Source organism: Anabrus simplex, chromosome 1, assembly GCF_040414725.1.
Source record: "Anabrus simplex isolate iqAnaSimp1 chromosome 1, ASM4041472v1, whole genome shotgun sequence".
NCBI lineage: Eukaryota > Metazoa > Arthropoda > Insecta > Orthoptera > Tettigoniidae > Anabrus > Anabrus simplex.
In genome coordinates, this window is record NC_090265.1 from 1,519,255,636 (window position 1) to 1,519,268,680 (window position 13,045).

At 38.6% G+C, this 13,045-nt stretch overlaps 1 protein-coding gene across 2 annotated transcripts in view; it reads left to right on the forward strand.

Moving 5' to 3' along the window:
• The window catches only part of qin, an 870,645-nt gene that overhangs the window by 365,645 nt on the left and 491,955 nt on the right, over window positions 1-13,045 (forward strand). The gene's annotated exons all lie outside the window — the stretch shown is intronic.

A 13,045-nucleotide genomic window follows, 5' to 3' on the forward strand; every position in this document is an offset into this window, starting at 1 on the left:
ACAGGAGTATGCTGTAGACCGGCACCGGGGTGTCCTCTCCCTACTGTCATACATTGCACCATTCATTTCATATCGTTAACTCTTGTGATGAGATTGATGTCAGGAAGGACTCTGGTTTTAAAAACTCTCTACAAAGATTCATCTCGCTTCATACCCTATCTCTTAGAAAAATGGGACAAAGATTGCACATACAGAAGAGGTTGATGTAATGTTTTACCATTCATATTCACTGTATAACTATGGCCCACCTTAGCCTGACACCATTGGTCGAAACAATTTTCTCTGTCATTATGTTAGCCGGAAGGGTAGGAGATGTGTTGGTATAACATTTCTAATCACTAGGTTGTGTGCCAAAAGTGCATCAGCAGTTTTTATCTACTGTACTCACTTCGGCAGTACATATACTACCGATATCAAATTCAGGGGTATTATTTTTGCCCTTATCTCTTAAAGTTTTGTCTGTTGTACACTCTTAATTATGCTCCTGGATGTTCGTTGCTCCAAATGCTTTGCACGTGTCAAAGTAGAACTACACTTGCCAGCGTAAAAAAAAAAAAAAAAAACAGAAAAAAGTAAATAAAAAATCAGAACGCTAAGAATTTCAGACAGAATTTAATGTTGGTCAGGTTCATACGTTGTATAAATGAAAAGTTATGACATTACAACAATGTATCTTAAATTTATTAGTCCATTTGGTAAGTTCCAGGTAATAATTTATAAATATAATTGATCGTGACAATCGTAGTACCAATATCGCCATTTCTTGTCTTTGGCAATTTGCCCAACACCCATTGAAACTGGACTGTGGAGTAGTGGAGCTCAGTGCTGTTAATGGATGATTCAAGCTTCTATATGGGGCCACTGGGTGGAAGGGGGAGACAGTATGGCAAAGCCCTGGGGAATGTTAGTCACCCTGTACTTTCTCTGCAATGGCACTGTTCGTTGGTGATCCTGTGATGAGCCACACAGCTTGTGTTCGTGAAGAATGGGAGTCTGACAGTCGGATACATTGAGGAGACTTAGTCGATCGCATTGTGCCTTTTGCAGCTGTCATCGGTGAGAACCTTAGCCTGATGCATGACAACACTTGACCACACTTTGCAGTCTGTGTAAGCGAAAACCTGGAAGAAGTCTGAGTTACGGTGTATTTTTCTTTGTAGGATGCTAAAGGGTTAGTTTTTTCCACCTATTCAATACATATAAATTTTATAAATTAGGAATTTATTATTGATTCCACTTGAGACATGTTTCGCCCTTCATTGAGGGCATCATCAGTCAAAATATCACCTCAAGGTAAAAAATCAGGTAACTGGTTAGTAGTTGACATGTACAAATTAATACATATTATTAATACAATTACAAAAATTAAGTATGGGAAATAGTTGTACAAAAGTGATGGTTGAACATATAGGTTTATAGATGAAAAGTCAGCACCAATGCCTAAAATTAACATAGTAGAGTTCGGCAGTGGTGCTCTGGAGAAACAGTTGACGCAATCATAGGAAAAATAAAGTTGAAAAATATTTACATTAAAACAATTAAGGGAGAAAAGGTGTAGTGTTCGGCGAACACATGGAACATAGGTTTGTGTTACCTATATGAAATAAAATACTTGTGAGTAGTACCATCTTGTGTGGAACATGGTGAGTCTTCGCTACTTTTGATTAGTACCCCAACATGACAAATACCATGGTTCTACTTCACTCGCAACATGTACCATTCTGAGGGGCCTTGGACCTGGGACCCCTTTAGACATCAAGCATCCTTGATATAGACTGTGCTTTATAAGTGGTCCCTTGGTCAGTAATACTATTATTTATGATCCTTTTTTTTGAGTCGGATCCACTGTTGTTCTTGTTTGTTTCTTGTTTGTTTTTGTTTTTTTGGGTTCATGTCCATCCATTCATTTTTCATGACATTTTTTATTTCGGTCAGTGGATTTTTTGAACTTTTTGTTGTCATTTCATTTTTCACCATTAGGGACCGATGACCTCGATGTTAGGCCCCTTTAAACAAGCATCATCATCGTCATCATCATCATAATCATCATTTCTCTGAAATTCTCTGGCAACCTAATGACATGATTTGATCCAATTACCTGTCTCATGCAAGTGATATTGATATGGAGCAAATTGACATTTTATTTAATAACGGTATATGTCTAGATGAAATCAACTTTGCTGTTCATCATACAGCCGTGGACACATCACCCGGTCCAGACCACATCCTCATCACAGTTATCAAAGACAGTATTGCGGTCTACATAACATCTCTCATTGCCACACGTGTGTTGAAAACTGGGGTTGTACATTCTATCTTGAAAAAGGCTAGGACTGTTCTTATCCATAAAGGTGGAGATACACTCAGTATTAAGAACTGGAGACCTATCGCAATCTGTTCGGTAAGAAGAATAATAATTGAGCATATCCTTGACAGGCATCTCTGTGAACACGTTTTCTTAAACGCCAATCAGCAAGGATTTACCAACTCCTCTGGAATGCATGTCAACACTGCGATACCTGACCCTCTTCTCCGTGAATCCAAAAACAAACATGCCAATCTAATATTTTTTTTTGATATACAGAAAGCCTCTGACAATGTATGTCATGCTCATTAAATGAGACACTAAAGTCGTTACCAATTCCATCGAAACTTGCAAATTTAATTATGAATCTGCAAACAGGAAATGTCACACAAATTCAGACGCAGGGAAGCAAAACAAGAGTTCTCTTGAGAAGCACGGGAATTATGCAAGGTTCTCCTCTTTCGCAATCCTGTTTACTCTCGCCATCAATCATATTCTGGATGACCTTAGCGAAACATCAATATCTACCCAATGTGGCTTTCAGTTGCGCCCAGATCATGAAGTTCTAACAGTATTAAGTTTTGCTGATGATGTAGTTATTGCTGGAAAATATTCTGAGTCAGCTTTATTACTTGCTCATGAGGCCATACATGAAGTACAAGAAAGTGAACTTAACATCAATATTGGAAAATGTAAACGAATATGCACCAGACAGACATGGTCACCTATCAGAAGAAAAAACTATTCACAGCAGATGAAAAACAGATACCATGTCTGAAGAAAGGAGAATCTATTAAGCACTTAGGTGTAAATTTCTCCAATGAAATTACCTTCCAGTCCATCAAGGTCGTAAATAAGTTCAAAACCACCCTAGAGCTCATCATTTCTTTACTGCTTTTGCATTCCTATCCAAAATTTGTAATCAAAAACACTTCAATCTTCAGACAGTACCACCACAAAAGATTCCAGTCAAATTTATAAATGACGCCGGTATTATGGTTAGGGGAGCATTAAAGGAAAATTTGCAACTTCCCATGGATGTCCCGAATGATATGATTTTATATATATATATATGCTGAAATGAAATTTAAAGGTCTGGGTTTATTTTGTGCGTCATGGGAAATATATCTGCAACATATTAATGCATGCAAAATTTTGAAATCTTCCAATAACGTTTTATTTTTACACTAAACTAGAAACTTACGTCAAGAAATCAGCACAAGCCTCGCTGCATGGAATGTAGCAGAAACAGTATCTATTGGAGTTAAACGGCTTGGTTTTGTAGATACAAAGAAAGTTCGACTCGAATTGAGAAGAAGAGCTTTCGGCAACTGAGCAAGAAAGAGCATAAAGGCAGGCAAAGGTGTAGTCCTATATAAACAGCGAATGTATGGATTTGTGATCATAAAGAATTGTCTTGCAGTGAATGGCGTGATGCAATAAAAATGAATGCCAATGTCTCTGCTGTGCGTGCTGTACGTGGCAGATCCCAGGGCAACAGGCTCCATCGGCGTTGCCACAGAGAGTTCGAAACTCTTTCACATGTCCTGGGAACCTGTCCACATGGTGAATTACTACGCACCTCACTCCATAATGTAGCCAGATCAATAATAGCTAATGCTTTGAGAGGACAGGGTTATAATGTCTACGAAGAAGAACACTGTCTCTCCAACAGAGGAAGCAGCAGATGCATAATTAAAAATTTGTAACCTACATGACCCGACGTGAAATGAAACTAGGAAAATTAAGGTGTTACTGGATTTTCTATAGTCCTCTTGGTTATTTGTTAACCCACCTCCAGACTCAAGTACACATAATACTTTTGTTGACAGTAGTAGCTATTTGACATAGAGATTTTCCTCCTAATGCCTTTTCACCTACTTCAGAGATCCCCGTGGCTTCTGTTGGTCTTGAAATGCGGGCAGAGTATCTCAGGAAAACTTAATCACTTGTTCAAGAGCCTATCCTTAAATCTGAGCTTCTTGAGAACAGAAACAAGATATCCATAAGACATGGCAGTGCCCCACAATCCCAGTAATTCTGTTTTATTCTTATCAGCTGTCTGTGTGGAACCTAATCCAACATTGTTAATAATGCAGTGCAGATCCTATGGCAGACATGGTCTGATCCTACTTTTGGTTAGATTTCTAATTAAGTTGTGGGAAAATGGTGGAGGGGCATATAACATAGTTCTTCTTCCTCTTTGGTTCCAGTTTCCTGTTCTCTCCTCAGTCAAGGACTTCCTATGTTGCCTGTCACTCCACAACTCTTTTCCTGCTCCCAATATTTTTGTCTAAATTTCCTTGTCCCTTTTCTATACTCTCCTCCACTGTATCCACACACCTCTTTCAAGGCCTTCTTTGTAGTCTCTGTCCTGTTGGCAACTCTGAAAATGCTTACTTTGGGACATGGTCTTCTCCCATTCGCATAATTTGTCCATACCGTTTCAGGTTATATGTTTCTGTCCTGTCCTGTATTTTTGAAACTCCAGTCCACTTTCTAGCCTCTTTATTTCTAGTTCTGTCTTTTCTTGTCTTTGCTACAGTACCGCTAAAGAATTTCATCTCGGCCATTGAACTCTCTCATCTTGTTTTGCTGTCCATATACCTGCTATATATGGCTATATTGTTAGGTAATAGGTTAAATATAGAACTGCAGGGCTGAGTGGCTCGGACGGTTGAGGCGCTGGCTTTCTGACTCCAACTTGGCAGGTTCCATCCTGGCTCCACACGGTGGTATTTGAAGGTGCTCAGGTACGTCAGCCTCGTGCCTGTAGATATACTGGCACGTAAAAACTCCTGCGAGACTTAAATTCTGGCATCTTGGCGTCTCCCTTAAAAGTAGGTAGTGGGGCATAAAGAAAATAACATTATTTTTTATAATACAGAACTTTTTTTCATTTCCTTTGAACTCCCTGGTTTTGCAGCATATCAGTCTTACTTGGGTAAAGGCCATTTGCTTGTTGTACTCTTTACTCTCTCTTCACTTATCTTCCCATCTTCTGTGATTACACTCCCCAAGTATTTGAAACTTTTTGCAACCTCTATTGGCTTTCCATTTACTGTTATTTTCCACTTTACTTCATACCTCTCGTCATCACTACTGTCCTCTTAATGCTTATTCTCATTTCAAACTCTTCTATCACCTGATTCCATATATTAACTTGTTCTAGTACTTCTATTTTGTTTGCTGTCCATTTCACTTCTCTATTGCCCAGTCCCAAGTCCGGGATGAGAAATGAGTAATTCGTCTTTATTCATGGCACAGTTAGGGCTCAAGGCCCTCCCTTATGCTTTACAACAACATTAAAAAAATTGTTTAACAGAAATGTAACTTCATTTTTAAAATACAACATATCATTAAAGAAAATTTGTATGGTAGTACTATGGAGATTGTAATAATAGAAATAATTATAGATTGTACAACATGACAATGTAAATGAACATGATCATAATTATAGAAAACAATAGTAATAATAAAAGAAGGAAATGCAGTAAAAACCTATAACTAGCAACTACATTTCTAATTTTTATAAAGATGTGCTCATTCACACACTCATTCACACTTCACTCATCGTACAAGTCAGCTAGAAGTATTCAGCAAGTGATTTTGGCCATTCATCTTAAATCTCCTACAAGAACGCAAATCTCTAATGTTAGTAGGGAGGGTATTCTTTTCCAACTCAGTTCTGTAATGAGGATTCTCTTTGGCCCACACTACAACATTTCTAGCATGTGAGCTGCGATAAGTAGCTTGGTACGGCTCACTGCATTTGGGAATTTATTTAACGAAGCACGGCATGCTAAAACGCGCTAATTCCAGTCTCTATCCGATAACTTGTTTTACGGACGTCGGTTGAAAAGGTCTGAACTTAAGGACTTTTAGGTCTTTTTAAATGTAATCTTGCATTGTTGTCCTCAGTATACAGAGTTCCGAAACACGTTTACGTGTCTACTTCATAGGAGATTGTTCAATCGAAGCTCAGACTGCAGCACATGTTTCTTCTTGTATCTTCTTCCTTCCACTTCGCGGCCTGTCTTTAACACTGCCCAAGTCAAAAGCACGTCTGTGCCAATCAATAAGTGTTGCTTTTCGTGGTGGAGCCATATTAAATCTTTCCTGGAATGCTCCCATAATGTCTCATTGTCTGCCCTGTGTGTTGTCATTTGTGCCCCACATGCTTGCCACTAACCTCTCCTCAATAGTATAAGGCTGATGGCACATGGAGCGATTTTTGCCGAGTCGGCGCATGTTTTTATTGTATCATATGGGATGAAATATACACAGTGGTGCTCGCGGTCAGACGGCAGATTTGCTGACTCGGTCTGTGGTTTGCTGGCAGTGCAGTGAGCGTTTAGAAGATTTTGTGCGCGCTCTAAGGCCATAGATTGAATACATACATTCAGCTGAATTTACGCAGCATCGTTGGTATTCATTCATACGTTTTTTTGGTTGCTATTTTGCATTACGTCGCACCGACACAGACAGGTCTTATGGCGACGATGGAACAGGAAAGGCCTAGGAATGGGAAGGAAGAAGGTACAGCCCCAGCATTTGCTTGGTGTGAAAATCGGAAACAACAGAAAACCATCTTCAGGGCTGCAGACAAGAGGTTTGAACTCTATATCTTCTGAATACTGGATACTGGCCGCACTTGAGCAACTGCAGCTTTTGAGCTCGGTAAACTACTTCTAACAAACAAACAAACAAACAAACAAACAAACAAACAAACAAGCAACATAAAAATAAAAGTACTCGCATATATTACGCCAGGAAATGTTGAAACTGCCTGCCTTCGTTGTTCAAGCATTTCTCGCACCTGCTTAGGAAATTGTTCATTACCCTCTGCAGTTCTTTCTGAGAAATGCCAGCAATTTCTTGATTCGAAGTTCATCTAAAGTGTGTGGATTTGTTTTGTACACTTTCTCTTTCAGTGCCCCCAGAGATAAAAATCGCATGGGCTTGTATCGGGGAACCGAGTAGACCGTATGTTGTTAGTGATAACTCGCAGTAACTTTGTATCTGGTATTATAATAATAATGTTACTAGTTTTACTTCCCACTAAGTACCATTTTTACGGTTTTTGGAGACGCAGAGGTGCCGGATAGTCCCACAGTAATTCTTTTAGTGCCAGTAAATCTATCAACTCGTGGCTGACGTACTTGAGCACCTTCATATACCACCGGACTGAGCCAGGATCGAACATGCCAAGTTGGGGTCAGAAGGCCAGCGCCTCAACCGTTTTGAGACACTCAGTCTGGTTATAATAAAGATAATAATAATAATAATAATAATAATAATAATAATAATAATAATAATAATAATATATTTTTTACATAGTTTATGCCCACATTGGAGCACTTAAATCAAACCCAAATACATTAATGTTAACAAAGAATTAACTGAAGATTTAGCTTGCATCATCTTCTTCCTTTCCCAAAACCTCTTCATTCTGGCTGACCTGGCTGCCCTTTCTTCATCAGATATGACATATTGTTTGTGTTGTACAGTTTTTAATGACAATCTTATTTGTTTGTTCTTGAGTATCCTTTTTTCTTCTCTATTTTCAATTTGCTTCATTGTAATAATCAGCTCTTGTAAATCATTCCGAACTTCTTTAAACCAATTATTTTTTGTTTTACTTTTCCAAAAGTAATTAAATAGTTGTTTTATTATCCTATTTTCATTTAATCTGGAAAGATGACAGAAAAAGGCAATTCTTCTTTTTCTCATCGTATCTATTATAGATTCACTTTCCCTATAAAACCACTGCATTAGGCAATAATCTCCATTGTCCATCCACCTGATGTTTTTTATTAATGATTGTTCTGAGTATCCTTCTGTCAACCTTTTGCAGTGTATCAGTTGTTGCTTTGGTGTTCAATTTAAATAGTGTTTCACAAGCATAAGTCGCTTCAGGTTTAATGACAGAACAGTATGTTGAAGTTTAGCATTTATTGAAAGAGATTTTTTCTTGCATAATAATAATAATAATAATAATAATAATAATAATAATAATAATGTGTTATTTATATTACTGATGACAGTAATATGTAAAACAATATTAACAATAATAACAGTAATCTGTATATACAAATAAAGAGTTTTGTCACTATATTGCTCAGAATTTGAAAAGAATGGTGTTTCTGTATCGGTCATGTCCACAGTAACTTTTCACTTATCCATAATTTGTCTGTATGTACACTCATCTGCCGGGCTGAGTGGCTCAGATGGTTAAAGTGCTGGCCTTCTAACCCCAACTTGGCAGGTTCGATCCTGGCTCAGTCCGGTGGTATTTGAAGGTGCTCAAATACGACAGCCTCGTGTCGTTAGATTTACTAGCACGTAAAATAACTCCTGCAGGACTAAATTCCGGCACCTCGGCGTCTCCGAAGTCCGTAAAAGTAGTTAGTGGGACGTAAAACAAATATCATCGTACACGCATCATGAGAAAATGGCTGAAGAGAATTGAATGAAAATCGGTATGTAAAGTCGGAGTATGATCCACTACAATCTAGGCTATAAATCTTGTTATTCACTCTGAACGAAATGGTATTTTAGGGGAAAGCCTAAAATTTAATTTTCAAGTATTTGTTATTAGTAGTCCCATTGATAAACAGTACATAACTAAATTTATATAGAATTAAATTTCCGATCATTTATGTCTCAAACTTTTTTTTTACCGTACTGGCTATGATAACGCAGATATTTATGAATTTGTATTTTTGTTACAAAGTCCATATCAGCGCCAAGCCACGAGAAAATGGGTTAACAGAATGTGGTAATCGTTACATAGAGTTGGGGAATAAGAAGCTATAGTATAAGCTGTAAAATTTTATTCACCCTGGATGAAATTGCAGTTTATGGGAAGGCGCCTACAATTTAATTTTTAAATACCTATTCTATTGGTCCTGTCAAAAAGTACTACATAACAAAATTTATTGAGAGTACAATTTACGATCATTTGTGTTTAATTCAGTTTTACCTTACTGACAATGATAAGAGTGGTATTTCCGAGTCAGACCAAAACTAAATGTGAAGGCCTAAAATATCGAAAGCGCATATCATTGATCAACAGTATTACATTGACCATTGTTTTATGATGTTCTTTGTCTCTTATGCTGCCACTCTCCTCCTATAGATGGGATTACTGCTACATACCGAGTAAAGCAGCCTGACTGAATATGGGCGGGAAATAGCTGGGGAGTTAGGAAACTTCATTCTTTAGCATGCCATTCCTCTGGTTCATAAATTTTCTGATACTGTTGGTACGTAACACACTGGTTCATCATAGTATTCTAGATGTTCGATCCCTACTCTGTTTTTGAATGAGCAGTGTGCAAATTTAAGGCAGAGGGTGGTGGTGGTGGTAGTAGTAGTAGCAGTGCAACCTGGTCTAGAATTACAATTTAGGCCTAATCCGAATTATAGCACCGCAATTCACTAAATAACTCAAAATTCAGCTATTTCTTCAGAAAAGCTTCCTCCTCTTCACTTTTATTAAATTCTACATTCATTTTATTCCAAATTAGCAGTGAAGAGAGTGGCATTTCCTCTGGTTTGGGGAAAAAAAATTCCTCCAAGTCAGATAGATTTTTCCACGCCAGTGTAGTGAATTGATATTTTCTGACTCATGGGGTACTCCTAAGAAACAGAGTAGTAAAAGGGCATAGGTTTTGCCCTGGGACTTGCCACTATTCGACGGCCTCCCACCACCGAAAAAGACTTAACAGTGTTCACGGATCATGGCTGTCTGCAGCTTAGTCATTTGCAGCTCTGGAACTGTTAGATTGGCAGCGTAGTTAAAATGTGTGGTTTTTCATTTTATCAAGTTTTTCATATGAAAGGATTGCTTTTAATCGCGCCATTCCTACTGACGTCATTGTAATAACCGATGTTTATTTCAGTTGGGAAAACCACTATGACCATCTTTCTGAGGATGTTTAAATGCAGGTGGAGAGTGTATGCCGTTATAATGAAAACTCTGCAACCCGATTGTGACTGATCTTAGGCACGTGGTCCTACCATAGCAATGAAAATTCCCTAACCCAGTCTTCATGTGAGAAAAGATGTTTGGTGTCTTCCCCGTCGCGTTTCTAGGGTAACGTTAAGAGCTATGCAATTTAATACAATCTTGCTCACAACATGTGCACTACCTAACCTAGAATTCTGTGTACAGTGTAGAATTCCGTAGTGAAGCACAGGTACATCAGCTAGTAGTAGTAGTAAAAGAAATCACACATAAAATATCATATTTGTATAATACACATCGTACGTACAGCTCATTTAAATATATGAATGAGTACTATAAATATTACTTAAAGAGAAAGTTTCGAAAATAGATACATTTTTACAATATACTGAGATATCGCCTTCAGTTGAGAGGTGAAGGGAATGACTAGTAATAATAATAAGGTGATTTATGGAAGGAAGAGGGGGGAATAATGATGAGGAGGTATTAGGAGGCATTTTCAGGTCATTATTTGATGATTTATATGCATTCTTACCTAGTATTTAGACACAGGCATTTTTAAAGGCTGAGCTTCTGGACATGATTGTGATGCCCACTGGTAAGAGATTCCACTGTCGGCCTGCGGTAACGGTGAATGATTTAGTGTAGATTGTTGTTCTGTGTACAAGAAGGTATATATATATGGTGCTGCAGGATCGAGTATTTTTGTTACGGTCTGCTGAGAGGAGTTTGATGCGATCACGGTGATAGGCTGGTTCGGAAATTTTAAGAATATTATGCGAAAAAGTAGTATGCAGTGTGCGTCGTTCTTGCAGGTGAAGTAACTCGAGCCGTGTGTACGACTGTGTGGCGTCAGCATAATGAAGGCCACAGATAAATGTTACAGAAGCATTCTGAGCACACTGTAATTTCCTTCCCCATTCTACTCCTAGCTTGTTGAAACCTATATCGCAAGGAAAAAATGAGGTAATGCGAGTGATTCAACAAGAATTTCCTTAGTTTGAAGGGGAAAGTGGATTTGAATTTACTGAGACAGTGTAGCGTTCTGTATATTTTTCTACACACAGATATAGTTAGGGCTGACCAGGACAGATGTTCGTCAAATATTGTACTAAGATTCCTTACGGTTTGGCTATACTGTATGGCATTATCACTTATGGACAACTGTCGTAACGCTGTTCAGTTGAGTTTGCAAAGTAATGTAGGGTTACTGGTGACCAATAATTGTTTGGAATTTTGATGGGTTTAATTTTAATCCGTGATTTTTGGCCCATGTATCTATGGCCATTAGATCTTCATTCGGTTGAAGTGTTTCTAAGTGCAGATTTTCGGGTTTGTGTGTGTATATCTGTAAATCATCTGCATGGAAGTGGTATTTTCAGTGTTTTAATTCGGAAGCTATTCCATTTATATATGAAAAGAAGAATAGGGGCCCAGTACAGATCCTTGTATTCCTACATCAACCGTATGCCAATTTAAATATTCATTATTGTTATTAAGTACACACTGCCGGGTGGCCAGTGAGACAGAAACTTATTCACTGGAGTGCACTCGCGGAGAAATTTAAACTATTCAATTTGGATATAAGTGTGACTCTGTCAACAGTGTCGAAACCTTTACTAAAGTGTAATAATGCTCAAATTGTCAGTTGTTCTCCATATCTTGCCTTATGTCATCAGTCACATGTGTTCGTACAGAACGATAGGAAATATCCATTTCCTGAGCAAGTCGTCCAAGTGATTTGTTACGAGACCTATCCATGGCGTTACCAGTGTTGCCTACAGTTTCTTGTGCGAGTACTGTACATGGTTTATTACGTGCTTTATCAAGAAGACTTCCCGTCTTATGTAATTTATTTACTATTCTATGAATCGAAGTCTGACTTGGAACTTGAATATCAGGAATCTTCTCTTGAAGTTATCTCCTTACAGCCCTAGCACTTTCTGTGCGAAAGTATGACCCTTAAATGCTCTTTCAGGAAAAGAATATCAATATCCGACTTGAGCCACCTGAGCCATCTGAATTCAGTCACTGTACTAATGACACCAAGTAAACACTTGCCACGTTTGCAGACGTTTAACAAAGACTGAAACCTGGCACGGTAGCGCGGCCTTAAGTACATCCGGCACTGTATTTCATCCCCACCACACTCACTCAGGAATTCCCGCGCACAGGATGGAGCGATTCTCCTTTATTCTGCTCACCATGTAGATCCACATTATTGCAGAGATAAAGCACGAGGATCCAATACTCATCTTACAAATACAAATCCACCGCCTGTTTCCAGTCATTTGACCGGGTCAGGAATGGAATGAATGAAGCCCCCATCTAGCGATGAGGATAATAAATGTGCCGGCTGCCGAAGCCTGTCGCACTCCTCTGGGGCAATGATTAATGAATGACTAATGAAATGAAATGATATTGGAGAGTGTTGATGGAATGAAAGATGACAGGGAAAACCGGAGTACCCGGAGAAAAACCTGTCCCACCTCCGCTTTGTGCAGCACAAATCCCACATGGAGTGACCGGGATTTGAACCACGGTATCCAGCGGTGAGAGGCCGGTGCGCTGCCGCCTGAGCCATGGAGGCTCCGCAATACTCATCTTGCACACTATCTGAATTCAAACATGGTTTTTAGTTATATCTCTTGAAGAATAATCTAAATTAGAGTATGAATTACTTAATGTGCACATACCACCTCTCATTCAGAGGATGTTTAGTTGAAACATCTACCAGTGGAACAGTCTTATCCCACATAATGTTTGCC